The 13,451-nt window shown below is 44.3% G+C and overlaps 1 protein-coding gene and 1 long non-coding RNA gene across 6 annotated transcripts in view; one reads left to right on the top strand and one right to left on the bottom strand.

Annotated features, from left to right (window-relative positions):
* LOC310847881 overlaps positions 1-13,451 on the top strand; it is a 256,151-nt gene that overhangs the window by 197,717 nt on the left and 44,983 nt on the right. The gene's annotated exons all lie outside the window — the stretch shown is intronic.
* NGF (nerve growth factor) overlaps positions 1-13,451 on the bottom strand; it is a 58,141-nt gene that overhangs the window by 7,655 nt on the left and 37,035 nt on the right. Inside the window, exon 1 of one of the 5 annotated variants that reach the window (XM_083746060.1) lies at positions 4,813-4,870. The exons of the other annotated variants lie outside the window; for them this stretch is intronic. The gene's annotated coding sequence lies outside the window, so the exon portion shown is untranslated. Of the gene's footprint in view, positions 1-4,812; positions 4,871-13,451 lie in introns of those variants that run through there. 5 annotated transcript variants of the gene reach the window in all.

Here is a 13,451-nt window from a genome sequence, read left to right as displayed (position 1 = left end):
AGCGTAACTATACTGTGTGGGAGCGGGAACTACTGGCCATCAAGGTGGCCCTCGAGGTCTGGCGCCACCATCTTGAGGGGGCACGACATCCGGTGGAGGTGAGAACCGACCACCGGAACCTGGAGTACCTCCAGACCACCCGCAAGCTGAACCAAAGGCAGATCCGGTGGGCGTTGTTCTTTTCCTGGTTCCAGTTCCGGATCCGCTACATCCCTAGCTCTCAGAACCAGAAGGCGGATGCCCTGTCCCGGAAACCTGAAGACAACGCAGACACGGTACAGCAAGCAGTACCCACCACGATCCTACCACCAGCTGCATTCCTGGCCACCCAGGAGGCGGAGCCATTGCAGGCTCGGGTGCGGGAACAGCAGCGGGTCGACGCTTGGGCCCAGGAACGACTCCGGGAGCTGGCTGAAAGGTCCAGCCCTCAGTATCTGGGGCTGGTCCTGCATCAGGGCCTTCTGCTGCACCACGGTCGCCTGTACATCCCGCCAGGGCCACTGCGGCTGGAGGTTCTCCGGATGGCCCATGATGCCCCAGCAGCGGGGCACTTTGGACGGTATCGGACCACCCATCTGGTAAGTCGTGAGTTTTGGTGGCCCCGCCTGAAGGCTGACGTGGCTCGCTACGTTGCTGGTTGTGATGTCTGCCGGCGTGCCAAGGGCCCTACCGGGCGACCCCCCGGCCTACTTCAGCCATTGCCAGTTCCACCACGCCCTTGGCACACGGTTTCGATGGACTTTGTAGTGGACTTACCCCCGTCTCGTGGCTGTACCTGCCCATCTGTACCCACAGCCAAGGAAACCGCTCAGCTGTACCTCCAGCATGTCTTCCGCCTGCATGGCCTACCTGAGCGCGTGGTGTCCGACCAGGGCGTTCAGTTCACATCCCGGTTCTGGCGAGCATTACACCAGACCCTCGGGACAGAGGTCTGCCTCTCGTCAGCCTACCACCCACAGACCGATGGCCAGACGGAACGGGCGAACGCGGTGCTGGAGCAGTATCTCCGGTGTTACTGCAGCTACCAGCAGGATGACTGGGTCGACCACCTGGCATTGGCGGAGTTCGCCTACAACAACGCGGTGAATGCGTCCACCCAGCAGACCCCGTTCCAGGCCAGTTACGGTTATCATCCACGGCTGTTTCCAGATGTGCTGCCGGCATCCGCGGTCCCGGCGGTGACGGAGTGGCTTCAAGAGCTCCAGTCCCAGCAACAGCTTTTGGTGGAGCAACTGCACCAGGCCAAGGAGGCATACAAGGCTCAGGCCGACCGCCACCGCCAGGTGGGGCCGGAACTTCACGTCGGTGACCTGGTTTGGCTCTCCACTCGCCACCTCCACCCCTCTCGACCTTCGCGGAAGTTGGACGCCCGTTTCACCGGCCCGTTCCCTATCGTGGACCAAGTCTCTCCTGTGGCATTCCGTCTCCGGTTGCCCGCAACCCTGAAGGTTCACCCGGTCTTCCACAGGTCCCTTCTGAGTCCGGTGGCCCCACCCGATGAGTTCCACCCGAACCGTCCCCGACCGCAGCCAGTGTTGGTTCAGGGTGAGCCTGAGTACAAGGTGGAACGCATCCTGGACTCCCGATACCGCAGGGGAAAGCTGCAGTATCTCGTTGACTGGAAGGGGTACGGACCGGAGGACCGTTCCTGGGAACCAGCGGCCAACGTCCATGCGCCTGCCTGCCTCCGAGAGTTCCATGCGACGTACCCCGGCAAGCCGGGTCCGGACCCTCGGTTGAGGGGGGGGCCTGGGAGGGGGGATGGTGTGATGGCCTGGGATTCCGATTCAGAGGCTGAACCAGAGGAATCCCAGCCTGCACAGGAGTCCCCGCCTCCAGGGCCGGCTGAACTGGGGCAAGGCCTAGATTCTGAAGAGCCTGCACCTGTGGCAGAGCACCAGGAGCTGGCCCCAGGTGAAACCCTTCTGGCCCCAGAGGTGCTTGAGGACTCAGTGGCTACAGGTGAGCCTCCTCCGGGGCCCAGTAACCCTTCGGCCTCTCCTGAACTACAGAGGCTTAGGGCAGAGAGGCGAAGGGAACTGGTTGCTCTCAGGAGGAGTGCTCGCCTTAAGGCCAGAGGAGGCGGGGCTCCTGGGGGCCGGGACCGCCCCTGGCCTTAGAAGAGGATAAAGGCCAGTCAGCACGGTCCCAGGTTGCAGGAGCAACGTCGTTGTTGGCTTCGGACCTTCCGGTGTTCCTGTTCCCTGCTCGGCCTCCTGTTCCTGACCTTCCAGTGTTCCTGTTCCCTGCTCGGCCTCCTGTTCCGGACCTTCCAGCGTTCCTGTTCCCCGCCCGGCTCCCTGCCTCGGATCTCGCCTCTCTTCTCGTGAACTCTGACTACGCTCACGGTACCTTTCCCCCGGGACCAGCACACCTATTCTCTGAGTGATTCCCCCCTTTTCTCTATAGTCTTGCCACAGTTTACAAGCAACAAATATCCCCCCTCATTCTTAAACAGCTTTAAGTAATAATTTCAATTCTGCCAATAAACTTCACATCAGATCTTATGACTTGATAACAGCCATCTCCCTTTCCATTGGTTGTCTCTTTTATGCAGCATTGTGGGTCAGTTTTTGAGTTATCTTTCTTCTCATACCCTACAACCAAATATAGGCTTACAAACAATACCTAGGCAGAGACATTCACATCTGGAATTGTTTCCAGAAGTACAGCTAGTGGGTGCCTACCTAATTCCAAAATAGCTTTCTCTCAAGTGTTAGTAGAAATAGTAGCAGCTGATGAGCACTTGGCAAAAAGGCATGTCAATTTAAGACATTTTTCAGCAGCCTCTTGCACGTTTGTATGCTTCTTTTAGCATTTCTTTCAGCATTTACCATAATACCAACAACCCATCCAAGTCTCTTATGCTGATTGACTACCAACTTAATCTCACAATGCGGGACACTTCCAGAGTGTTGCTATTTTTGGGTGGGATTCAGCCACATGCTGGCAAACGCAGTTTGTGCAATAAAAAATTATTTAGAGGTCTTATGTAACAAACTTTCTTCCCCCCAAATATTGGACCGCTTGCATGGGAAATGTACATGGGGAAAATGACTGGAAAGTGTAGGATAATGTTTGAATGATACAATGTCATCTAAGCACACTGCAAACAAATCAGGATGAATGCTCAATTATCGGATCAGCCGGAACCCGGACCTCAGACTCCAATCTAGGCTTTCCTGTCTCTGACATACAGTAAGAGTGCTTAGAGGTGCTTCCTTACACTCTGATTGGCTCTTGCGTTTCAGTAAAATATCTACATTGGCATTTAGGGCTGCATGTTTATTAAAGGTAAAGGTACCCCTGCCCGTACGGGCCAGTCTTGACAGACTCTGGGGTTGTGCGCCCATCTCACTTAAGAGGCCAGGGGCCAGCGCTGTCCGGAGACACTTCTGGGTCACATGGCCAGCGTGACATCGCTGCTCTGGCATGTTTATTAAGGTGAAGCAAAAGGGCACTTTATTGATGGGGAATTTTGAGTTCTGGTAGGGCATTTCCCCATCCTAAAAAATGCCCTGCAGCTTCAAGTTTGAGGGGATGCCTCAGGCTTCTTCCTGCTGGCCAGAGTCTAGGCGACTCCTCATCATGGCAAAGTGGAACGTTTCCAGGATGATTGACAATGTTAGAGCTGTCACTTCCCAAAATGTGTGACTTAAGTCGCCTGCATCACTCTTTTATAGCAAGGTTGGAACAGGCATGATATCCAGAATAAGGAGCAGCAGTGTATTAAGTGTAGTGAAAAAAGGCAAGTACCGTAATGGCAGACACATCATTCACGAGGCTTACTGAATCTGTGGAGCCAACTACACAGCAGGAAATTCTTGAAGCAAGTTGCTCAGGGTAAATGTTAACAGTAGGCTGCTTAGCTTTTCCTATTGAAAACAGCCAACAGCTACACTGCAGGGGGTTGTCAGGTCTTACTTCTCTGTATGAGGTACTCAGCTCACACTAAGAAAATATAGGTACTGAACCAAAAGAGCCCAATTAACAAATGAAGACAGGAATAAGCCATGTCTTTACACTTCAGCTGGGCTTTCATTTAAGTTCAAGAAGGCTTCATACCATGTGCCTGACAACTGTTTACTGGTTTGGGGCTTTTTTGTTTTGTTTTGTAAGGTCATTTTATTTTTAAAGAAACTGGTGCTGAAAATTTAAGAGTAAAAGGAAGGAATCTGCTTAAAAACAAATGTGCTGAGCTTGCTGATCTCATGTGCTGAGTAGTCAACCTCCCCAGCAGAAGTGGGTTGCTTCATGGAGCTGCAGCCACTAAACTAGTTTCCTAGCAGGTGGATCATTGCTGCTTACCAGGCAGGAGAGAGATGGGAGTGAGATGGTGGGGACATTGCAGTGGTGCAAATGCACCTGTGGAGCCAACCCAGTGCTCCTGCCAGTGTGTTTGCACCATGACAACCTCTTCATAGCCTTGCCCCTCCTCCTCTCAGTAAGCAATAACCAACTTACTTCCAAGGAAGCTGGCATAGTGGTTCCGCCTCATCCAACAAGTTGCTTCTACTCCTGACCTGCTTTCAATTAACGCCCAGGGGAAGAAATTGTGAGATAACTTGTCACATGGGGCTTTTTCAGATCGGATCAGGAATGGCAGGGGAGCAGAATGTTGGAGAAACCTTTAACTGGAAGAAAAACCACAAACCACCCATGGCTACCTTGCAATTAAAAAGTAGGTCCAGTTCTTTGCCCACTAAATCTATAAAGTGCCATGTGAATGAAGCAGAAAAATGGAAGCCTCCTTCACACAGGCGAAGCAAACTTTTAAGTAGGCAAGAGGATAGGTTTCAGTACAGCACTAACCTGTACATTCTTCTGACTACTATGTTCTTCCTCCTCCTCCCTTGGGAAACTAAGCTTAGGAGGATGTGAGTAGTCCCTTATATCTAACTGGGTGTTGGCCAGAAAGTTGCTCCGCCAGCAAGATCTTTACTGGAACCAGCTGGCATACTGCACCCAATCTTAGTTCTGTATCAGTCACAATTGCCTGTGCAGTAAGAAGAGACTGAGACCGACAAGACAGGGGCAATGTGGGTTGGTGGTTCTCGAGTCTCTAAAGTCTGTTTATTTCTTATTTTGGATAGGATTAGTTTGACTTCACCCCCCTCCCCAAGGTGAACTCCTCCATCGTCTCCAGAGACATGCATTCACCTTGAAGGAGCAAGTGCACAGCCTTGAGGTGCTCTGTTGCTTGTGACTCAAGTGACTTCAGTGGCCCAAAGCACCTTTCACCAACTTTGGTTGTATAACCAGCTGCAGCCTTTGCTGGATAGGGAGAGCCTGGCTTCAATGATCCATGATCTAGTAAAGTCCAGGTTAGACTACTGTGGTGCGTTATATGTGGCACTGCCCTTGAAATTGATTTGGAAGCTTCAACTAGTACAGAATTCAGCTGCTAGCATTTACTAGTTTTCCTAGATACAGCCATGTTACATCAGTCCTGACAGAACTATATTGGCACATTGCTTGCTAACAAGCCAAACTCAATGCGCTGGATCTTAATGTAATGCCCTAAATATCTTGCTCTCGCAAAGAATCTCCTCCTGTATCTGATAGCAGTTGCTTGGCCACAATCACCCCAGAATATGAAAAAGAAGAAGCCCCCCACTAAAGAAGATAAAGATCGGTAAAATAAATTAATGGACTATGCAGCAATGATTAATCAAATAGAAATTCAAGAAAATAAAAGGACAATAATTTGAAAAATGAAAAATATTTATTGCATATTTTCAAAGCATTGTGTATAATATTATATGTTAGCAGGATTTCGAAGAACACTTGCAATATGATAAGGTATAAAATTGGGAATTATTATGAATTGAAGATATTATGGGAGTGCATGAACAAATGTAAAACAAAAGAACCAAGAAGGGGGAGTGGAGGGAAGTCAAGGGATTTTGGAAATCCCATGTTTGGGAGTTGTTATGTGATCTTTGTTTCTTATTGTAAAAATTAATAAAATAGTATAATAGACAGACAGACAGACATCTTGCTCTGCCATGATTTGGAAGTGGTAGTGATTACCAAAAGCTTTCCCAGCCTATATCAGGTGTGGGGCTATGCAAAGCTGATCAAGGTTGTGTGCAACTCCCAGTGGGCCCTGCTGCCTCAGGTATGGAAACTGGCCACCAGCGTCATCTTCAGGCTGCCATCTTAACATTTTCTTTTGAGTATTTTTATCTCCTTGGGCGTGCTGTATGCAATCTTTAAATTACACCATAGCAAATGTTTCAGCTGCATACTCCTGTGTGGCTGTGGAGGAGGAGAAGCTGTAGGGGAGTCTTCCTCAGTCTGAAGATGCTGGGAAAGCCATGTTTTTCATTTGACTAGCCATTTTATGCTATAGTGTTTTCAAAATTTATTTAAATAGTTGTGTTCCTCTAAATCTTATTGTATTGTTTATGTTTCATATTATATCTATAGATCGTATACTGCCCTAAAATCCATTTTTGGATGAAGGTGCAGTTTACAAATTTCTGAAATAAAGTAGATAAATAGATAGGTTGTTGTACCCAATGTTCTGGAATTCAATTTTCATCAATGAGAATTGTTTCAGAACAAAAGCTGGCTGCTGTTCTCTTCCCACAAAACAGAAAAAGCTCATGCCACACAGAATGTACAAAATTACATTCTTTGTAGGACTATCCTATTAAAACAATGGTTTTGCTCTAGGTCCACCACTTTAAGCAATGATAACCACAGAGCTACTATTACGGGTTTATGCCAAAAATAATTTCATTGGATTTCCAAGCACTGCCACCCTAAGAAAACAGAGCCTCTATTTCAACTGGCGGCTTGTTATAACCACAAGAAAAAAGTTCCAGTTTCAGCAGTTTTTTTCAATGTTCTTGTCGTCTATATTTTCTGGATTCACCATGAAGGCTAAATCCAGTAAATGAAGCAGTGTCAAGCAAACGATGCTAAGGATAAAATCTGTCAGTGTTTCCATTGTCAGTCCAATTCTCAGGGATTAATATCATTCGCTAAAACAAAATCTTTCTTTGCAAGTTGTCAATCCAGATATAAATGATTTCCCCTGCTTGCTATTTGAACTAGTTGAAATCCATTTAGTTTAATAGCAAACAGCTATATGCTTCCACCTCCAAAAGGTTTGCTTTCTTTGCTCATGCAGAGGACACAACCAGAAACGGATCACAAAAATTAGGGCAGGGAAAACCAAAACTGGAAGACCACTAAAAATAAAACCCAACTGCCTTTATGGAATACTATTCCATATTTTATGCTGCACTGTACACGTGATCACAGTATGTTTTTTTTCTCCAAGATGAATGCCAGTACATAACATTTATGTCAAATCCTTTGAATTCTCTATTTCTCTGAGCATTAGGTGGTAGTTGTTAAGGATAATCAGCCTCAGTGGACCTCAGTGATGTGGTATCTTGAGTGCTTCTGTAATTACACATTATAGTCCTATGCTGTTAAATTCTGCCAAAAAATAAAGTAAATAGAATGATAATTCTCTTATATCCATGCCAATGAAAGTAAGTTTGTCTAGTATCTCGCAGTAGTAGGCTCTTAGATTTCCCTTACTTGCTTCCCCCCTCAGACATACACACGATGCAAAATTTGTGAGTGGATTGAAATTGCTACACTGATTTTCACTTTTGAGAGAGAAGTTTTTACTATGCCAGAACACAATTTCTAGGCATGCTTGCTAAACTATGCACAGCTCAAGAAGAAAACTGGGCCCCCATATCAAGTCACTAAATTGGTAACCCACCAGTTTGTAAGCCAAGAATTGTTGCCTTTTGCCTCTAGTTTAGCTACTTGCTGCATTCATAATAATTTATCATTCAGTGCAGAGTTCAACGTGGAATAATAGGTTGACTCTATCATAAAATGGAATGTGTTTTATTTACTATAATTACCTGTGTAGCTCATTGCAACACCTCCAACTTCCCCATAAACACTGTGCTAATTGACTATTGTATAAATTGTATTTGTCCTTGCAATGCCTGTTTACACTTTATAATACAAGTATTTCTTTACATCCAAGTGCTTCACAAGTATTTGCCAGTCCCTATGCAGTGGTGATCCTTTATTATAATTCCATTATTAACCTCCCTATGTCCCCCCCCCCTTTTAGTTGTTCACTTTTATAGGTTGAGGCCGGAGCTTTGCTGGCATCCAGTGTACATTTTCTTTCTTCTTTTTGGTTTTCAGAATCCCAGTTTTGCTTTTAGATCATTCAATAAAATGTAAATAGCTATTGAAGGATATAACAAAATAACCTCTGTCATGGCTCTGATTGGCTGTAGTGCATGAAAAAAGAATAATTGGTGAAGAGGAGCAGGACTCTTACTGCAATTGCTCTGGCGTTATGGCACAACCTGCTGAATGAGACAGAAAATTGTACTTTTCTGGTGGCTTTTGCAAATGGACACAAAGTCTACCTCATCCAGGAGTCCTACAGCTGTGGAAAGGGTGTTTTGGTCCTATCGTACTGCTGCTAGAAAGCGCACTGTTATTTTAAATGTTCCTTTTTTATTACAGTTGATGGTTTATTTGCTAGATATTGCCTCAAGCCCTGAAGAGACAGCATACAAATGTGATATTGCCTCAAGCTGTGAAGAGACAGCATACAAATGTTTATATTTATTTATTTATTTATTTACACACACATACACATACACACACACACCCCAACCCACCCTTTGGTATCTGACAAAATGTCAACAACATGGTTAGCTGTAATAAAGACTGGGCTATCAAGGGTTGTTTGAAGCTCATATTCAAAGTGGATCCATCTACCCTTTCATTAACTCAGTAGCAAAGGTCAGGGGGGAGATGAAAACCTGCTATCCTAAATTTCCTCGATACACATATAATTACATTTCAAAAACAAAAAAAGCTCACAATCTTCTAGTGTTTCGTGTTTCTGGTTCCATTTGACCATGACATCATGAACAAAGGACAGCTCTCCACCCAGGGAATTGGCTCTGGGGTTAACAAGAGCTCCATAGAACCCATCTGCCTCAAGAGACTACGTTTATTTGAGTAAGAGAATCCTTGAGATTAAGAGCAGATTTCTTTTTTTCCCACACCTATAGAATGAAGGAAAACAGGCGCTCTCTCCCTCACCACTAACCCCATGCAATTTAGATATTTAAGACTCAAAGGAACATGAATTCATACAATTCCCAGCAGAAACTGCAGACGCCCTCCCTCTCTGTACTGACTTTCTTGTTTCAATTATAGCCAATGCCCAGAGCTTAGTCACCCATTTTGGGGAAAGAAAAATCAGTGTAACTTCTTAATAAAGAGTGTGCTGGCACCCCCAAGCCAGTCATATCAAGCAGAATTCAAGTGCTGAAAGAACTCCAATTCAACTATGTTGAAAAATCTAGCTTTTGACTTCCATGTTATGATCTCAGGCTTAATACTGTTGAAGTTAACACAGTTCAGGTTTCTGCCTCTTCCTGGGTTAGCTATTTCTAAAGGTGAAGGAGAAGTTTGGTCTGCTTTTTGCAATGGACCAGCCCAGTTTTTAAGCCTTCAACTTGCTAGCACATTATAAAACAACTATAAGCGAAATTATTATTTTTTTCCAGATTTTGTGATGCATTCAGTATGAAAAATGCACAAACTTGTGCATTTTTTTTGTAAAGAGTACACGAACATGCATCTTAAGAGAAGAATGTGTATACAATGTTTATAATTTAAATATAAATTAATATACTCTTTCAAAATATCTGCAAAACAGCAGGCCAGAACAGACCTATGATTGAGCACCAATGAAACTGACGTAGAATTGAAATGGGTTTGTTTGTCCATCCCTAGATATTTCCCTTTGTCGATCTTCAATTTTCCAAGGTAGATATGCCTATTGATGCTGTAGAAAATATATAGTGGAAATGAAAAACTATATCTCAAATTATGTGTTTACTACTATGTAACATCTCCCACTCAGTAAAATATAATGTTACACAAAACATACTGTTATCATCTTTATGATCAGTTTGAATTAGATAACCTAATAATAACTTTTCTAATGTTGCTTTCAGATTGTTGGTAGGAGACTAGATTTAGGCTCCAAATATACAGTGGTACCTTGGGTTACATACACTTCAGGTTACATACGCTTCAGGTTAGACTCCGCTAACCCAGAAATAGTGCCTGGGGTTAAGAACTTTGCTTCAGGATGAGAACAGAAATCGTGCTCCAGCGGCAGTGGGAGGCCCCATTAGCTAAAGTGGTGCTTCAGGTTAAGAACAGTTTCTGGTTAAGTATGGACCTCTGGAACGAATTAAGTACTTAACCTGAGGAACCACTGTACTGAAGTTGTGTATAGGAGAGATGAGCTGAACAAAGGGACCAAGTCTTGTATACCCTTTCAAAAGTGTTATTATTTTCAGAGAGATACTGGGGGCATTTGAAAGGGAAACAAAATGTATTTACAGGGGCATCTCTATTGCCTTAGCAACTGCAATGATGCTCTCTGTTTTGCCAAGCTTGTGGTGTGGCAATGAATCTATCAAACAGAACATTGGCTATGGAATGCAGTTGAATGAACACTGATATGTAGAGCTGAGAATAGTAAAGGTAAAGGTACCCCTGCCCGTACGGGCCAGTCTTGACAGACTCTAGGGTTGTGCGCTCATCTCACTGTAGAGGCCGGGAGCCAGTGCTGTCCGCAGACACTTCTGGGTCATGTGGCCAGCGTGACGAAGCTGCTCCGGTGAACCGGCCCCAGAGCAGCACACAGAAACACCGTTTACCTTCCCGCTATAAAGCGGTACCTATTTATCTACTTGCACTTAAGGGTGCTTTCGAACTGCTAGGTGGGCAGGAGCTGGGACCGAATGATGGGAGCTCTCCCCGCCGCGGGGATTTGAACCGCTGACCATGCGATCGGCAAGTCCTAGGTGCTGAGGTTTAACCCACAGCGCCACCCTAGATCTGAGAATGGATTCTGACAATTAGTGCTATAAGTAGGATGTGCACATTCAATGACAATAGCTTCTCTTTTGCACTCACTGGTGTTAGCAGATACATGACTACATGATGTGCTCATACTCACTATATGTGATCATATTCACCATGACCAGCTAAAATCATGCACTGGGGGAGAAAGAACCAGCACAGTTAATTTTTTTTAAAGGTGACACCAGAACAGAAGCAGAATGAGAGCAATGGTTTTGAACAGACATGAAAAACCACATGAAAAAGTTGAAAGCAAAGCTTTGGAGAATACTTTTTTACTCCTTGTAAATGTTAAAGAATGAAAATTCAGCATTGCTCTGATGGCTGACCTTTCGAGTGAAAGAATCTGTCCCACTTTCTTCCCTCTCCTTTTTGCTTCTAGCTGAAAAATCATAGATATCTGCATTTAGATTCATGCATATGCATTCAAAATGTAGCACAGTTGACTTTTTGCGGGGTTCTGATTATGTGATATGAATGCTGATAAACTGCTATTTCCTATGCAAACATGAGTTCTAAAATGTTCCCGTTAATAACCTGAAAGAGCCAAAATGTGCTCCAACTATTAACAACTCATAATTCTCACTGTGCCTGGCTGGAATGTTTTCACACTTATCCACATTTCCCTTGTGAGCTGCATACTCTGTTTCCCTTTTGAGGTCTTACTCCTTTCATTTTGCAGCTCTGTTAAAAAGGTGATTTCATTGCTTTGTCATTGCTCATAATTTGAAACATAAAAGACTAGGAAACTATATTAAAACCTGAGTTGTAATTGCAGCCACACTGTTGGGGTTGCACAGTTCTCAGCACAAAATGAAAGCTAAGGTCTTGAGTTTATATAAGGACACTCCTGAAATCGCAAATGTAATTAATGATACAGCCCCTGGTTTGCATAAGCATCACCCATGGGAATCTGGCAAATATTTATTGGAAACAAATGAAGGGGAATCTTCCAACAGCATCTGTATCTCCTTTCTCCTTTTCTTCTATACACTGTATATTATACCAGCAATTCTCCCTTGCTTCTAATTAACACAGATAGCCACACAGCATGTGTATTTATACGGTTTTCTCTGTTGAAAGAGAGCCTTTTCATTTTTTTCAATTCAGTGATGTGCCATTTCCTCCCACCCATGCTGAATATGCTGGTTGCAGTATTTAAAATCTCCAGGAAGACACTTTTAAGAGTAGACTCAAGTATCTTAAGGTTGGAGCACTTATATTACTCAACTCTTCATTTTTGTATTCCCATTGAACTCAACGGGACTTACTTCTGAGGATTGCACTGTTGACTAATCATTAAGTTCCACTGAACATAATGGAAGTAACTTCAGGTTAAACATGTAGGATTGTGCTGTAAAACACATTACAAAGCACATCACTGAAGGATCAGAGTTTTTGGAATGTATGTCAGCAAACAAAATGCATGGAGCTAAATTATATGTTACTGAAGTTGCTTATTTATTTTAAAAATTCACAAAATACATTGGGCTTATGAAGTAGTAAGTGCATTTCCTTAGGTATAAATTACACAGATGGTATTGAGTGTTTCCACAATTAATGCTCCCTCAATGAGAGTTGAGACAACAAGCCCTGCCAGAGTCTATAGACTTCAGAGATTTTATCACCAAGCACAATGAAATGGAGTCAGATTATAAACAGACCGGAGCCAACACCATAGTAACAAACTTGAGAACAATGCCTATTTAACAATGAAATGTGTGTTAAAGCATCTGCTTACAATTCTCTTGCATGAGTGTTGGAAAAAGGCTGCTTGCTTCCTCTTTAATGAACCCAAAGGACTACATTATGAACTCCCTGAGATTCTGGTGCTCAATAAAGGTTCAGCCAAGTATACAGATCAGGGATACGGAGATAAATACACACATTTTTTTTGAAATAAATTGAGGATCTGTGCTTGCACAGGTGTAGAAGGTCCTACATTATTTCTGCCATTGCTTATGGTGTGTGGTTAGAGTAACTGAGGGGAGGGGTGTACAGAATATTGATGAGTACTATTATGTAAGTATGCCCATGTGTATGTACAGACAAGATAGCAATTCTGGTTTAGGCAACATTATTCCACAAATGTACCATACTTTCCTGTGTATAAGACTATGTTTGTTTCTTTTAAAATCATGCTAAAAAGTGGGGGTCGTCTTATACATGGGTAGTGCATAGGGTGGACATTTGATTGGTTACTGCCACGGCTGTCAGCAGCCCTTGTGCGTGTTACTGATTGATGCATCAATAGGTGGTGTTGAGTGGCTGATGCTCCAGCAGTTGGGCAGGCAATTTTCAGCTCCTGGGACAGACGGGAGGTGATGGACAGACGGGAAGCAGATTGACTGACACGTGCGGGTGAGCGATTTTTGGCAATCCCCCCTTAAAAAGCTCCACAACCCTGGGTAATCCTCTGCAAAAAAGCTCCACAACTTTTAAATTTGAGTCCCCCAAAATAGGGGTAGTCTTATACACTGGGGCATCTTATAGACAGA

This window comes from Podarcis gaigeae, assembly GCF_964106915.1.
Source record: "Podarcis gaigeae genome assembly, chromosome: 6".
NCBI classification, from domain to species: domain Eukaryota; kingdom Metazoa; phylum Chordata; class Lepidosauria; order Squamata; family Lacertidae; genus Podarcis; species Podarcis gaigeae.
This window is presented reverse-complemented; position numbering and strand designations above follow the sequence as displayed.